The following is a 14,533-nucleotide window of genomic DNA, read 5'->3' on the forward strand; positions in this document are numbered from 1 at the left end:
ACTTGATCCAGGTAGGAAAATTACTTGGATACAGAAGCAGATTGTCTGTATGTCATACAAGACTCACATATCACCTCCTATGTGCCAGCAGAGCACTGGGTAATGCAGAAAGTATTGTGGTTTTTTTACATGAGAAAGGAAATTTTTTCTACTAGATGCATACAAAATTAATATAGCATTATATAGCACAAGGTAGGTTTCTAACTCATAAGGGCAAGAATGTGTGTGTGTGTGTGTGTGTGTGTGTGTGTGTGTGTGTGTGTGAGAGAGAGAGAGAGAGAGAGAGACAGAGAGGCGGGGGATGTTATGATGTTAAACTTAGAAAAGATCAAACCAAATTAAACAAAAAATTTTTAAAACTTTCCAATCTCAAAATATTCTCACTAAAAGGAAAAAAAAGAGAAACTTTCCCACATAATCAGCTGTTCATCTGGCACTACTGCAAAAACAAATTCATCTGTTCAAAAGAATGAGAGCAAGACTGAGTGAGGGAGACAAGTGATTTAACCTACTAATACCAAGGAAAAATACTTATGCCATCATTTTTTGGGGGGGGTACTTGGGGATCGAACTCTGTCTGGTCCTTGTGCTTACAGGGCAGGAGGCAGAACCACTGAGCTAAATCCCCAGCCCATTAAGCCATTTTTAATAAGCATTACTGAGGGAAAAATATAAAAAGGCAAAAATCAGTCAAATTCAAGAGAAACAACCAATAAAATAAGACACATTCTATAAGAACACACGGGAAGAAGTATTCTCATATATCAAAAGCATATTAGTTTTTATAAAGTAACACTAACATTCCGCCTCCCCCCAATATAAGATGAAATAGGAAACCAATATTCCCTTAGAACTTTTGGTCTTCCAGGCTCAGAAAAATCTGCAAAGCTAAAAGTACAATGGAAATGTGATCCATTGACAGTCAGCAGCAGAATTCTATTTATGATTTTCCTTTGAAGGGACTCAACGTAAAACATATGTAGCTGGAATATTTCTATATATAAACCAAAACAGCGATGTTAAGTTTAAATCATTGAAGCTGAATCTTAAGACACACTGTTCTTCTGTCCACTACGGGGTGTATCCTTTTTTTATGAATATATCTAATTCTATGGCCAGCCATGTCATTAGGAAGGATAATGCAGTAACATCAGAAAAATTCCCTCATAGAATGTGTTTCAATATGTTCTTCAAACACATGGTTAAAATAGCCACAAGGTAACATTTATAAATACCTTTTGAAAATCAACTTTCACATAAGTTGTCTCATTTGGTCTAAATTTTTTCTAAATACTGTTTTGGTAAAAGCCAGAATACTAGCTTAAGTGGTCAAATGAAAACTAAAATAGATTAGAATTTCACAGGAAAAATTTAAAACATCACATTTACTGGTGGCAGAATTGTATAATAACTTGCTTCTTATAAATAATAAAAGACTTGCTTATTTATATTTAATTTCATACGCTGAATGAATTTATGTACCAGCATAAAGATACTCCCTATGTTTCCTAAAGAAATATAAATGCGGTGTTGGATAACTGAAAGGCAGGAAGATAGAAAACAACACCTTACTGCCATCAAGTCTTTGTGCTTAGAGTAAAACAAAATGGTGAAATTGATTAGTCAGAAGGGGTTTCTTTTATATGACAGGAACAGAAATTAAGGTAAGTTATCTTTGTGCATTAAAAGAGTTAGGTAATAGCTCATTTTCTTTTTTTTCTCAAATAAAATTAGTTTTTTATTAGATAAGTACTTTGAAAGTGAACTACTAATGTTGCAAGATAATAACATTTACTATTACTCCAGTTATCCTCTATCAAGAAAAAAATGAAAGGGTCATATATTTCTGATAAATAAGTCTCTCAGCCATGGAAAGGTCTTGTCCTAAAAAAGGAAATCTAATGCACTGAAAAAGACAAATGCATAAATTTTAAAATATGTGTAAAATGTATGCCAAATTGCAAAAACGATATGAAAGAATATTTCACCACTCATTCATTCCTTTGCTGAGCAAAGTTTCCAAATCAATATTTTATAATAAGTATTTCCCTATCAGTTAGAAAATATCAAATGGTTCCTGACTATCTGGAGCCTTGTACAAGCTAAATGCCAATAGGTTTTCATATTTTAAGAAATGAGGACAGTAGCTGAAGAAGTGTTTAAAAATATAGCAATCTTTGCATTCTCTAAAAAGTAGTACAAAGAACATAGGAAGTTTTTAAAAGTCTTTTCATATATACATGTTGGCAAAATACAGAACAACATAGCATGCTTAGATATGTGTGATTCAGTGGTGTCTCTGGGGAAAAGGTTCACATGCCCTTTCAAAGGAACATTCAAGCAAGCGTAGCAAATGAAACCTGTTTTCAACAAGATTTAAAAAAGCCTTTTTATTCCCCTGAGGTCAGGCTTAAAAAAACACCGGAACACATATGCTGGTAACAGATAATAGTCATGAAAAAGCCATGGAAAGTGTTAACCCTGGAGACATCCTAGAAACAACTACAGAAAGCAAATGTGTCTACAGTAAAATTGTTTATTTTGATCAAAAAGATACTTAGAAGAGAGAGTTCTAAGCTTGGCTAATTGAATTTGAAGATTGAACATTTTTGTGCTTGCCAAGATTGGTCATCAAATTCCTAAAAAGAAACAGAAGACAACTCTAATTTAGAGAGAGCATGAATTTTGTCAATTTGACTGAAGCTTTCACTAGTCATTGCTTAGTTTCCACTCCTTCCTGATTCTCTTGGGAATAAATCCGTGTCCCAGGGAAGGGGAACCAAGATTTGGAAAATGCCACAGGAAAACAAAGTCAAACATAATTTTCTCCTTAACATGAATGTTATTTAGCATATATTTCATTTCCTCATTTCCTCAACAGCATTGGCTTGTTGGAGGCATGACTTTGGCTCACTTGGGAAGAAATGTATGAATGCCCTTCTGTTCAGGCATATATTCTCCTCAGACTGCTTAACTTTAGGGAGAGGATATCCCTCCTATACCAACACTCAAAAGTATGTAGCTGATATCATAGAACTAGGAACACTTCAAATCATCACTCATTAGTTATACCAATCACTCAAATTCATCAAGCAATTACCATGTGCTAGGCACTTGGCTAAGTCCTTTCACTCATTGCCCACGCAGTTTCCCAAGTGCCCTATAAGCCAAGTACTGCTACTGCTCTTGATTTATTATTCCTTCATTAATGTATCCAAATCATCAGAGGCTAAGACTGACAGAGCAGGTAGTTAGTTGGAAATGATCTGGAGCTTGGAAACTCACAGCAGAGCCCTAAGAGGGAATCGTATAAGATAGGCCATGGTCTAGATTTCTCAAGGCAAAGTTTCCCAGGCTTCCTGAGGAGAGCACTTCATAACCCCTGGGAATTCCCCTTACCCAATCTTACATCTTTTAACCCCATACCTTGGGGCACAAGACTCAAGTTAAATTGTGGTGACCCTGTCTACCCTATTAGGCTTTGTTTATATGCATGTACATCATGGTTTTGACCCTCCTAATGGGCACTGGGCACCATGCTGGTTCTGACTAGGACCATATAACTTCAAAAACTCTCCTTCCAGACTTGAAGGTGAAAACCCATAGCTGAGTAGAAAGAGCCCTGCCAGTCACAGACACCCAGACCATACAAAGATATCAAAAGAAATACTACCCTAGACCTTGGGGCAGACACCTCCTATAGGGCCTGCCTACTTGGAACTCTCACAAGTATACTACCAAGTCCTAAGACTGCCCTGTTAGTTGCTTAATAAAATGCTTTGATCTTTTTAATCCTTCATCTCTGAGCCCTGTTTGTGGACCTCCCAGAAAACTTGCCCAGGGAGGTTCCAAGAGCTGGGATCTCTCCATGATGCTCAGTAACATGCACCCATGCTGAACCTGACTTCCCAGTAACAAAATGTGCTATAGTCACCTAGTTGTACATGTTATTCTCTGTATCTTCTATGTGGTACTTACCGTAGACCTCTTGTCTTTCAATATTTTCTGAATTAATCTTAATTCTAACACTTCAAGTCTTCATGAACCTTGAAGTCTTTTACAATTCAAAACTTCTAAAAGTACAGGAACCTCTAGTATCTCTTGAACATGTGATTCTTTCTATTATATTTCCTCTCAGGGTTGAATAAGATATATTTCTTAGTAAATTTTCTGTATAATTATTTAATGTATAAAACTATACACTGTAAGACGTTATGCTATATTCAATTTTCAGAATAGGTTATTACTTCAAATATTTCACCTAGTTGTAAGATATTTAAGAATGACAGGAACTCAAGATTTTTTATGATACTAATAAATATATAAATGTGAAAACAAACACAAATATAAATTAACCAGGAATCCAAATGCAAAGCTAATGATATGCTCTCACAATAATTTAGCAGTATGAAGTAAAACTATAAAAGATGATAAACAAGACACTGAAGGCTCATTCAAGTGAAGTACTTTCTTTTCAATGTGATACAGTCTTAATAGTTAGCAAAGAGTCTCAAAAGTTTATTCAACAATGAAAGAACTTCAAAACCTTTTTTACTTGTCTATGAAGAAAGAGACCCTACATGATTTATGAAAAAATAACATTACACACTTCCTTCCTCCTCCATACACAGGATTGTTGTGCTGAGAATATGCCAGCTGTAGAATGACCTGAAATAATATCCAAAAATTACTTCTGATAAAAAAATCCTCTGGGAAATCTCTAAGCTTGTTACAATGTTCTTTGAAAACTCTACTTTTGTTTTTTCTCTGAAGGGCATGCATCAATCATGAAGCTAGAATCTAAAAAAGGAAACAAACACACCTGAGGTTGGCCAGATTATAAATGTACCATTTTCTGTTTATTAAATTTATTTCTTGAATAATGGGCTCCAAAATGGCATTGTCATGGAGCAGAAGAAGAGAAAGACAATAGTGGGCTCTAGACTGACAGAGGAACCCAAAGCCCGCTATAGAGCTGGCCTTAGCAAAAGTCATTGATGATTCTTAGGCTGGACTAAGGACTTTCCCAGCAACTGTACTTTGAGGGGCTTTTCATCCATGACTTCAAAAGCAATACTTAGCACAGGAACTCCTAAAATAGTCAGAGGACCAAGTAACGGCCAATTTTTTTTTAATGGATCTGTCTTTCAGTGACCAGGAAAGTGTACACTGGTGCCAGCTCAGCTGGCTCCAAGCAAGAAACATCATAGTGGAATGGTATGACATGATTAATTCATGGCAACTGGGAAGCAGAATGGAGGGGTCCAGGAACCACATACACAGTGGTCCTTCAAGTTATGACCAGCTTAACATATGAATAACTTGGGTTATAATCAGAATTTTAGTTTTAACTTATGAAAACTCTTGAGTTAAGACCCAAATGCCAGCCACTTGTGCTTCCATGCAATCTCAGATACAGATTTAACCCTTATAGAGCTCTGGAAGGAATATTACAACATATTTTTTTCTGTGTGGGGTTAATTGAGAAATCCTGGGCCAGTGTCTCTCTAAGGACACTGAGATCTGCCTGTATACAGGAGAGAGACTTTAAAGGCTATGTAGAGGAACCTGAGCCTTCAACTGACCAACCTGAGTTAGAACCAGCCCTTGTGAAGGAACTAAGCTAGTAAATTTAGGGTCTAGTGTACTATTGAGGGTCTCCATGATCCACCTAGGCACAACCAGAAGGGTGCTTTACTAATCTCTCTAGTGGCTCCCAAGCCAATCAAGTTGATACAATCAAGCTTAACCAGAGGATGAAGTAGGAAAGAGGAAAAAAAAAAGGAGAGAAGTAGGGAAGCAGGAAGAGGGCAAGGAAGAGAGAATTCAAAAAAGGAGTGAAAACAAAGAAAGTAGGTATGAGCAGTGTTACAGTGCAAGCTCTAGGCAGCTGGGCTTGTTCTTGTCTCTGACTGGGCATGCTACTTACCCTCTTAGTGCCTCGGCTTCTTCATCTGTGAAATGGGGCTTCATAACTAAGCCTCGGGCTTCTTTTAGATGTTTCCATTAAATTAACTCCAATTTCCCAAAGGGAAAAAAAGCTGATGCCAGATGTAATGTACACACAGAAATTTGAGCAATTCACAAATAAAATTTGAACTTCAATAAGACACAAAAATAACCAACAAAAAAGAAAGAAAAATAGTGAAAAGAACTAAACAACTAAAAATGAGAAAGTCTTTGTAAGAAAGGAAAACCACTCACCCTGAAAGTAGGGGATAAAATAGTTAAGCAGTAAAAGGGCAGGGAGCCTTGCCAGAGGCTGAGTCTGAGAACAGGAAACAGCAAGCCAGATTCCAAATATCACATCTGACCACAAGGGTTACAGAGCTCACAATAATAAATAAGAAAGGAGGCCAGGGTTTTAGGAGATGACATTCTTGACAGAAAATAATCAAAAGAATGCTACATTCTTGACAGTTTGATAATATCTGAAGATTTGCTGCACATCAGAGAAGCAGAGAAGACAGTGACGTGCTGCACACTATGGCTCCTCAGTGTCTTTACAGGCTGCAAGGGAAAGGGGGAGCACAGGACACCATCGCCATCGGGACCAAAGCTCATTCCAGGCATCTCCTTCCCTCTGCAGGGTTGTTTTACACTAAACCAGCATTTTTATTCCTCACTGATATTTAGGTCACAAATATATTATAATCTGAGCCTCTTTTAGTGTCATCCACCAAAAATGTTTGTCCTTTCCACTCCTGCTCAAGTGTGGTTGTGACTCACATTGACTCGCATAATGAGAACCAAATGCACACAGAGGTGAGCTCATGACCAAGAAACATCACTCAGGAAGGAAAGCCTGCACTGCTGGAAACAGGGAAGCAAGCAAATGGATACTGCAGCAGGACTAGCAAAAAAGTTGTAGCTGTCAGGCTGGGACAAGGAGGTGAACATGGCTTCTAAGGGCTATTTCAGTGGTGGGCATGGAGGAGCAGAGAGCACCAGCAGAGAGCATAGCAGGCCAGATTAGTCAAGTCCAACCACCTGTGCAAGTACATTTACCACCAGGAATCTAAAAAGTAGAAACCACATCACTGATGAACTTTTTAGTTTGTTGGATTATTATGTCTTTGAAAGACTTTTCTTTTTCCCTGGGTATTTTGTTCCTCCTCTGCAAGATGTGGCTTTGCTTGGTCTGGCAGGGCTCCTGCCCTGCCACCAGGTACTTAAAACCTCCTGACCTCTTTTTATTTCTGAGTCTTTTTTTAAGTAGTTGTAGATGGGGAGGGGGAGGGGAAGGGAGTGGGTGGTAAGACTTGCTGCAGTTGATTTGGAATTTGCTACATAGTTATACAAGCTAGATCTAAGTGCATGTGTGTGCATTTGTATATATGCATACCTAGGGCTACTAAGTTTTCACATCAGGAGCTGGGAGAAAACACCTGTAAAGTTGTCTTTCTTTTATTTTTAATAGGAAAATTGCACACTTGCACCCCCTCCCCCAACACACCGTTTTTAAATAAGTGTTACTTGTTCTGGGAGAAATTTGTTTTCCTCGTAATTTTAAAACTTTAAAATAAAATCCAGAAAAGGAAAAAAAAAGAGGCTATGTGAGCTGCAACCAGCAAGGCCATGGTCATATGGGGGTATGGAACTCACATTTTACCACTAAGGGCCCTGGATGCCAGATATGGCGCGACAGGACTTGAGGTTTGCCCTACTGGGTTTCGCTCTTGTTTTGGTAAAATTCTTTTCTATTCCCTGTTCCTCCTATTTGGAATGGAAATGTATATCTGTGCCATTGTACCCTGGGATTATGTAACTTGTGTTTTGATTTTTACAGAAGTTTACAGCTAAGGGTTTGCCTTGAATCTCAGAAGAAAGTTGGACTTGGACTCTTGAAAATACTGTAATCGTTAAGATTTGGGGAAGGAATTATTGCATTTCATGTGTTTTATGTTAAGCAGAATTTTGAATTGCTATTGTCTTTATTTGGAGATTAGGTATTGTTTAAGGAGATGTGTTTGGGTTTGAAATTGACAAGAGGTGAATTGTGACAGTTAATCTACATGTATTAACTTCATTGGATTAAGAAATGACTATCACAGTAGTACAGTATACTCCTTCCTGGGTATGTCTGGATGAATCATGAAGGCCTGACCTTTGGTAATATATCTACCATAGCCCCTAGTCTGTTCCTCTCCAGTGTCGTTCCCTTGCTCTGCTTCCCAACTACCACAAACTGAACAGTTTTGCTCCACCAGGCTCTTCTGTCATGATACTCCTCCTGGAGCCAGATGACCTTGGACTTAATTCTTCCAAACTGTAAGCCAAATTAAACCTGTACTGTTTCAAATTGTGGGTGCTTGGTATTGCTTCTTAGTGACAAGAAAGCTGACTAACACTGTAAGTGACCCAGTAAACCTCAATTCTTTAGGTATTTACACAAATAAAGGCATTCATTCACAGAAAAGCATATATATGAAATTTTTTATAATCTTTACTTATGATCTCCTAAAATAAGCCAAATGATAAGACAATCAAAATGCTCATCAGCTGTTGATGAAATAAACAAATTGTAGCAACATCCATATTATGAAATAATGTTCAGCTATGAAAAAAGAACAAACAACTGTATATCCAACAACATTGTAGGTTTTAAAATAATTATGCCAAGTGAAAGAAGCTAGATTCACAGACCACAAAAATATGGTTCCATTTTTATCACATTGTGGAAAACATATAACTAGGGGGACAGGAAAACAGGTAAGTTACTGCAAAGACATAAAGTATAGGAAGGAGGAACTGAATACAAGAAGCTTGAGAGAAATTTCTCATTTTAGTGGTGGTTATGTAATTATATAATTGGATCAAAAAATCCAGAGAACTGTATACCTAAAAGAATCAAATTATACTTTAATAAACTGTAAAAAGAGGAAAAAAGGCTGAAGGGTCTAAAAGATCTATATTATGTGAAACTTGTTTGGTTCTGACTCAAATAACTAATAAAATGTATTTTTGAGACAAATTGGAAAATGTAGTCATGGCTTGAGTATTAGATTTAAGAAAGAAATTATTCTTAATTTTGTTAGGGAGGATAATGACATTATGGTAGTTAGGATAATGGCCCAAATTCTACATTTTTAGGAGATGTGTATTTTAGCATACATGTAAAATTAGATGCTTTAAGATAAATTCAGACATAGTGGCACATGCCTGCAATCCCAGCACTGGAGGAGGCCCAGGCAAGTAGAATCATGAGTTGGACCCCAGCTAGAGGAACTCAGCCAATTAGTAAGACCCTGCCTCAAAAATAAATGGTGGTAGGGGGAGCAAAGAGGGTGCTGGCAATATTGTAAAGGCCCTGAATTTTTTTTTTTTTTTTTTTGGTACCAGGGATCGAACTCGGGTCCTTGTGCTTGCACAGCAGGCAGTGAAACCACTGAGCTAAATCCCCGGCCCAAAGGCCCTGAATATTATCTCCAATTTAAAAAAATTTCTTTTTCAGAAAAAGATGAGAAAAAAAAGGGGACATTTAAAAAGTGTGAATGTTTTTGTAATTCTAGCAACTATATGCTGTACATATAAGCAATTAAAGATAAAATAAGAACCAGCTACTGGTATAAGCAAATCTGTTTATAAGCAAAATGTTTATAACTAAGAATTAAAACAATAGTACACAGTATTTGTTGACCATTTATCTTCTCCTGGCATGATTCTAATTTACATACTAATACATTTAATTTTCCTGACAAAGTGAAGTAAGTACAGTTACAATTTCCCTTTTGTGTGTAAGAAAACTGAGGTGCTCTAAAGTTTGAAAAATTCCTTCAAATCAAGTAGCTTGAAGAGAAGACAGGCTGATTGAGGGTTCAGTTCTTTTCTTTTTCTTTTCTTTTTTTTTGGTACCAGGGATGGAACTCAGGACCTTTCGCCTGCAAGGCAGGCGCAGTACAACTGAGCTAAATCCCTGGCCTGAGGGCTCAATTCTTAACCCCTCAGGAATCCACCTGTTAATCATAAAATCTAGTTTATAGAGTTTACTTATAAAATGTCTGTATTATCTCAATTATTCTGATTACCTTATGGACAAATACAAGTATATTTCTTCTGTTTTATAATCTTTTATTTATTGCCACATGTTTGTGGTACATAATGTTCCTTGTGTGGAGATGGTACATGTACATAAAATCTCTTCATAATCTTTTTGTTCTGTATTTGCACATCTAAATAGTGACCACACTGATTGGACTAAGTCACAACAACAAAATGAGTTAAATTTTGAAGAAACAAAATGTGACAGTCAACACGGCAAATAAATTAAAATAAGAAAAAAATGGATCTGCACCATTATATGTGTTTTTGCCAGGAGTTATTTAATAATAATGATAAAACTGATCACTCCATTGGGATTTTGTTTTGTTTTGTGTGCACACCTTTGGTTCCATTTTTCCATCAGCCATCTTTTTCCATTACTGACAATGAAGAGCACACTATCATCATCAGGAAAATCAACTTTAAATAAGTTATTTTTATATAAAAATATGTCTCATCTCTTCAAGTGAAGAGATAAGAACAAGAAAAGAACTAATTAACCCACAGAATTTTCATTCTTTTTTTCTTTTTATCCTTGGGAAAACAAAGATAAACTACAAAATGCAACAAAATCAGTCATACACAGAAACTAATGCTACTTTTCATGGTTTTTTCAATAGCAGAAAGTGAAGAATAACCACAAAGGCATGATCTTTCTCTGAGGTTCAAGGGGACTATTTAACAAGAGTAGGGATGGATGAATTTCCATAGGAAAATTCAGCCATTATATATTCATCTTGCCAATAACATAAGGAGAATCCTAACAGCCACATGCTTTTCAGAGTGGCTAGCAAAAAGTTAACTCATGAAAATGCTTTTGAGAAGTAGATTAAATACAGCTACTTTTTGACAGGAAAGGAAATACGACGGTAAAATCAAGTTACTTCATGTCAAAACTTAAAGATAAAAATGAATTTTTATTTGAATTGAGGATTCTGATGTTTTTCTCATGTATATATACCAACAGCAAACGTCAACACTATCCTTTCATCAGGAAATAGAATTGTAAAAAAAGGATTACTGAATTCAGATTACAAAAGTTTTTAAATATAATAAAAAATTTTATTTACAATCTCTATTACATTTTTCTTTTGACTCTATGACAAAATGAGAAAAAATAACTATACTTTGCACTACTTTTCTATTACAGCCACAACAACTTACCACAAACACAATGAGTGAAGCAACATAAATGTTTTATTTTATAGTTCAGTAGGTCTGAAGTCTGATGTGAGTCTCACATCTGGGCCAACTTGCAGGTGTCAGCGTGGCTGCACTCCTTTCTAGAAGCTCTTACAGAGAATTCACTTCTTTGGTACTTGGAGTTATTGGCTGAATTGTTCTAAGATGTGGAACCACTGGTATTCTCTAGTTACCTATCAGCACAGGGCTATTTCAGCTTCTAGGAACTGATGCATGAAGGTCTTGGTCTCACGACTCTTTCATCATCCTTCAGAGTCAGCAGTAATGGGTGGAATCTTCTGTTATCACATCTTTTGACCATAGTCAGAAAAGATTTTTTGTTTGCACTGACTCCTGTGATAAGATTGGGCCTGCCCAGACAGCACAAGTTAGTCTCCTTTTTGGGGGGTCCTTCACCTTAATTTCATCTGCAAAATTCCCTTTGCTGTGTTAATTAACATATTCACAGGCTCTGCAGATTAGAGTGTGGACATCTTTGAGGGATCCTTATTCAGCCTATGATGTAATTTGATGTTATAATACTGGGATTTTAACTAAATTCTTGTTCCTTGTTATAAATTTTCAGGCATCTTTGACTTGGGTGTATTTATTAAGCAACTGATAATACTAAAGCATATAACAAAGCAGTGGATAGTGACCCAGCCTAGGTCACTGAAATTTTTCCAATTCTTTTCATGAACAAGGATCTTTTTAATTGTTTTATAAATTTAGCCACCTGCATTACTTAATAAATTATTTCCCCTTAAAGTTATTCAAAGGCAGAGGTGATTGTGGTCAATTCCAAACTTCTGATGAGCATAAAATCATAGACATCACCATTCAGTGCTTACAGAATTTTAATGAGGAAGATTGGTTTACTTCATTCTAATAAATGCATGTTGTATAAATTTATAGCTACTACTAGCTCTCTTGAGATGTCCAAAATAAAGCTATTTCATTGTCCTCTAAGATTTTCTTGAACTTATGTAGAAGATATTTCATTGGAACCAATGTTCAAACTGTTCAGCTCATTTGCAAAATAAAATATCAGTTATTTAGTGTATTCCTTCTATGAGAGAAATAGTAACCAATAATTAAACTGGTGTTTGTTCCTAAAATCAACATTCCTGGAAAAGTGGTGGCCAAGAAGTATAGTATAAGATTGAAACACTTTGAGGCAGTGTGGGGACCACCTTATTGATTATGCCCAAAGCAGGCTGTGAGTGGTGCAGGATGTAAAGAGTTAAGCCCACAATTGGCTTGTTTTGAGAAGCAAGTCTGGCCAAAGCCTATGTGCTGAAGTCAGAGTGACTCTTACCCAAATTCTCTTCCCAGAGTTAAAACCTTTACTAAAAAGACAAGGGTAATTATTAACCACAACCTATATGTTGTCTGTTCTGTTCCTAATTCAAGAATGTTTTGACTTTTCCTTGACAAGCCTTGCCTGCATCAGCAACAGGTCCACAGCAACTACACGTTCTCTCATGTAGCCCCTTTACCTCAATCTAACTATGATGTCACCAAGAACTATTGACAGCTCTGGGTGTTTGAGGACTTTGCTTGTTCAACCTTGCTTGCATTGGCACTGGTCATCCTGGCTACTCATTTCTCTGTCTCTTTAATTCTGTCTTTGAGTTTTTCTTTTAACCTTGCACTCCAGCATTGAGCAGGAGATTAGAATGCGCCATGGGGGTGTGATAAGGCAGAGATGGCAAGGTGGAAGTATTTTCACAGCAGCATTCCATGCCAACTCTCTTCTTTTATTTTGCAACTTCAATTTATTTGATGATGCCTGGGATACAGGCATAATTATGGATCCTGGGGCTTGGTAAATTCATGGATAAAACAAAGCTACTTCATTAGAAGCAAATGGTAACAGAAGAAAGGGGATACTTCTGAAGTCTCTCTGCCTTGGACATCAAGAAACAAATCCAAAAACATAAGTTTCCAAAATCTAATCAAGAGATAGAGTTGAAATAATGGGCATCTCTTGACCACAGGACCAGTTAAAACTCTACTCACCTTTCTTGGCAGAGCAACAGGGTCCACAGCAGTATCCAAGATAAGAATATTTGCCACTGTAATTTCTGTGTTCAGCTTTCAATGGCCTGTAAGTTTGCAGAAGCCTTAAAAATTGGTGAAATTTTGTGGCCATGGGGAGACCCAGGGCATCAAGACTTTTTTTTTTATACTGAAGATTGAAACCAGGGCCTTGGACCTGCTGAGCTCACTCCACACCGCCAGTGCTTTAAGACATACCAGCATCACAGCATATGACATGGAACTTGGCCTGGTCCTAATTACTAAATAATTAGAATTCTAAGAAGAAAATAAATAGTATGGAAAGAGGGAAGGAAAAGAGGAAAAAGTAAGGAAGGAGAAAGGAGGAAAGGGAGGAAAGGAGAGTACAACACATATTATCTGTAGTAATGTCAAATATACAAGAAAATCAAACAAAATGTCAGTGGAATAAAATAATCATAAAAAAGCAGAGAATGTCAGAATGTTTTTTTAAATGTACAGATGTATATAGTCTACAGGAGACACATTTAAAGACACATATACACATACAAAATGGAAAGGATGTAAATATGTAGAAGGTAAGCAAGACTAGATTTAATACAGTGTTTCCCAAGCTATATATTAAGTCTAAATAAAAAGTTGTAACAAGTAAGACAAAGTGCACTGATCCAGAGAATGTCAAACAGACCACAGAAACAAAGAAACTCCACATATTAATATGAAATTAATTAGCTAACAGAAAAAAAGAACAAAATCATCTAAACGGGAAATATCAAAGTAAAATAAGTATTCAGATATGTACTTCTACCTATAAAGCTAGTAAGATTAGCTGTCTTTCACTCATGCATTTTCTTTCAACTCTTAGGGCATCTGTGTCACACAAGGACTTCCACACTAGCAGCTCTGCACACCTCAGTGGATACACTATTCCTTTTGAAGGCAGTGATCCTGTTGGCAGCCATGAGCTTTGTTTAAATAATTTTTCCAAATGCTTCTCACTTAGCATCTGTATGTATAAAAAGTTACTGTTTATATGAAAGTATTAGATTAAAAGAACACACCTTCTTCCTAAACATCGAAACTGGATTAAATTTAGACTCTCTTTTTTAGAACAGTAAATGTATTCAGCTCCAAGTGATTACATAAAGAAAGCTGTCATAAACACATGCAAAGTTCAAGCACTACTAAACTGGCAACACCTGACCTAACAAGGAATGAAAATCATGTGGGATAAAAAGTCAGTGTTATTTTAAAGCACCAAAGTAATTAATATTTTAAAAGAAAATTT

General features: G+C 36.5%; 1 protein-coding gene across 9 annotated transcripts in view; it reads right to left on the minus strand.

The window, feature by feature from the left end:
* Ctnna2 (catenin alpha 2) overlaps nt 1-14,533 on the minus strand; it is a 1,179,603-nt gene that overhangs the window by 1,108,010 nt on the left and 57,060 nt on the right. Inside the window, exon 1 of one of the 9 annotated variants that reach the window (XM_087201959.1) lies at nt 5,930-6,127. The exons of 7 other annotated variants lie outside the window; for them this stretch is intronic. The gene's annotated coding sequence lies outside the window, so the exon portion shown is untranslated. Of the gene's footprint in view, nt 1-5,929; nt 6,128-14,533 lie in introns of those variants that run through there. One more of the 9 variants, XM_087201968.1, reaches the window with a different exon arrangement.

This window comes from Heterocephalus glaber, unplaced genomic scaffold, assembly GCF_053883595.1.
Source record: "Heterocephalus glaber isolate CG9 unplaced genomic scaffold, H.glaber_assembly_v1.0 deba00000470, whole genome shotgun sequence".
NCBI classification, from domain to species: domain Eukaryota; kingdom Metazoa; phylum Chordata; class Mammalia; order Rodentia; family Bathyergidae; genus Heterocephalus; species Heterocephalus glaber.